At 42.5% G+C, this 2,226-nt stretch overlaps 1 pseudogene; it reads right to left on the bottom strand.

Moving 5' to 3' along the window:
* Positions 1 to 1,547: 1,547 nt before the first annotated feature.
* LOC101565174 lies at positions 1,548 to 1,943 on the bottom strand (annotated as a pseudogene).
* Positions 1,944 to 2,226: the final 283 nt, after the last annotated feature.

Raw genomic sequence — 2,226 nt, 5'->3', positions numbered from 1 at the left:
ACGGAGGTGAAGGAGAGTGAATCTTTGGGTGTGGGAAGTGTGTGCATATTCTTTTACTTCTCAATACAGTGCTAAAGCACATTCTATACATTTCATTTTTCTCATTTTAACAGATGAGGACACTAAAGTTCAAATAGTTAAGTGATGCACCAACAATCACACAGCGAGCAGACAGAAGTTAATTGTACAAGTAAGTTTGTTGCCACACAAACCATGAGTGAACATCCGATTTACTAGAAGTGTCAACTTAGAAAAGTCCAGTAACATTTAACATGTACATGTTAATGTGTAAAATGTGGAAGTAGAGTTGCAGCTCAGCAATAATTTCTTCCATAATATCCACATGATCTCAAGTTTGATACCAAATGCCACAGACAGTATGAAGAATAAAAGTATCTAACCCACTTGATATTGCCAAAATGAATCAATACAGGATCTATTAATAATTAAAGTCAGGCACAGAACGAGCCCTTACATGTATAGTGAGTGTGTATATGTGAGCCTTGGTGGGTTAATGTATGTGAGTGTGTGTACACATGTGTGCATGTGTGTAAATATGCATGTGTGCACCAAGATTCAAACCCAGGGTCTTGGTTTTGTGAGCATTCCGCTGGTCATTTCTCCCTAGCTGTGACTCAGCCCCTTCTGGGCAATAAGACTGCATCTGACCCAGTTCTTATCTTGGTTGAGCCGGTGGAGAGAATGGGAGCATGAGGAGACATTTCCAGGTATTTATGTGCCTGCACTTCCTCCCAAGTTTGGGAAGATGTTCACCTTCCCTAGGCCTGGCATCTTCCTCATCCAGTGGGTCACCAATGCAGTTCCACAGCTTAGAGATTCTTGCAAGTTTCAAAGTCTCTGAGCAGAGTGAGGCTAGGTTGCATGGCTTTGTGTGTGATGATGGGGTGGTGCTCCTCCTGGGCACTCCAGTGGAAACTGGCTTTGACTCAAGGATGCTATGGATCAAGTTGGGCTAGTCACCCTGTGATTAGATAGCCCCCCCCCAGGCAGCTATATAATTGTACTATAATAACTACAATTGTGAAATAAAGCAGAGCCCACTGTGATTTTAGAATAGTCTTTCTTCTTTCCTTTTTGAAAAAATGGCAGGAAGTAAGTGATCAGGAAGTGTCAGAACAATAGGGTTTTCCTGGAAGAGTGGCTCTGGGGCATTGACTAACCGCCCAGACATGCTGAGCTGAAAGGCAGAGTGCAGAGCACAGACCTCAGGGACAAAGTAGCCCAGGTCACCTAAAAGAGATGCTTGAAGCCTAAGGTCCAGTGCCCTGTCTGGGGAGAATGAAAAGGAGATTACCGCTAGGTCACAGTGGACCTGGAGACCATTGAGTTGTTGATCAGCAAATACTGCTACCTGACTGAAACTCGGAAAACTTTTTTGTGTCAAGCTTGAATAGGTGCTGGGGCTGCTTGTGTGTGTGTGTGTGTGTGTGTGTGTGTGTGTGTGTGTGTGTGTGTGTTTGAATAAAACAGGCATTTATTTAAGGTATGGTATCCGCAGACCAGATAACTTTTGAACTGTTTCAGTGTTAACCAAGTTCATAAAAATATTTTGAAGGCAGTTGCATTTCACAGACTTCACTAAGTGATTTCTTCTTTGCCCATTCTTCTCTTTCTTTTCTTTCCTGAAGAACCTCTTTGAGATATGGCTCAAGGTAGAATTCATCCTCCTCATGTTTTGTCCACTGCTCTTTAGGCAAGATCTGATGCTTCATGCTCAGGTCCCGGGCTCTCTTAATGCGAAACATACTGTCATGATAAAGGTTTTCTGGAAGCCTTCTTATGGCTTCTTTTACATCTTCATCGTCATATACTGTATCATCTCGCATTAAGCTCAGCTTATTGAACCCTGCAGCACTGTAATACCACCTCCAAATACCTTCCAGCCACCGGCTTGATGCTGCAACAGCCGAGCGGCCCGCCATCTTGACCCGAGAGCCTTTTGTGTGTTTTTGAAAAGGAAATATCCTAGTGCTTTTGGAAATCTCAAAGATGGTGGAGCCACCATCAATGATGTTTTGTAGCCTTTCTGTTTCTTAGTTGTTGAATCCACTGAATTTTGTGTGTGTGTTTGGAAAATTTTGTATGCCGAATAGCACTTAGTAAACCAAGATTTACTTCCTCCCTTAAAAATAATGAATTATAATTTGTAAAAATGAAACCACCTCTGTGAATGTCTTATGAGCCTGAGGCACTCAGGTGTTAGTG

The sequence above is a fragment of the Octodon degus genome, unplaced genomic scaffold (assembly GCF_000260255.1).
Source record: "Octodon degus isolate 3935 unplaced genomic scaffold, OctDeg1.0 scaffold00019, whole genome shotgun sequence".
Taxonomy (NCBI): domain Eukaryota; kingdom Metazoa; phylum Chordata; class Mammalia; order Rodentia; family Octodontidae; genus Octodon; species Octodon degus.
Note: the sequence above shows the minus strand (reverse complement) of the source record. Positions and strands in the feature narration are given on the sequence as shown.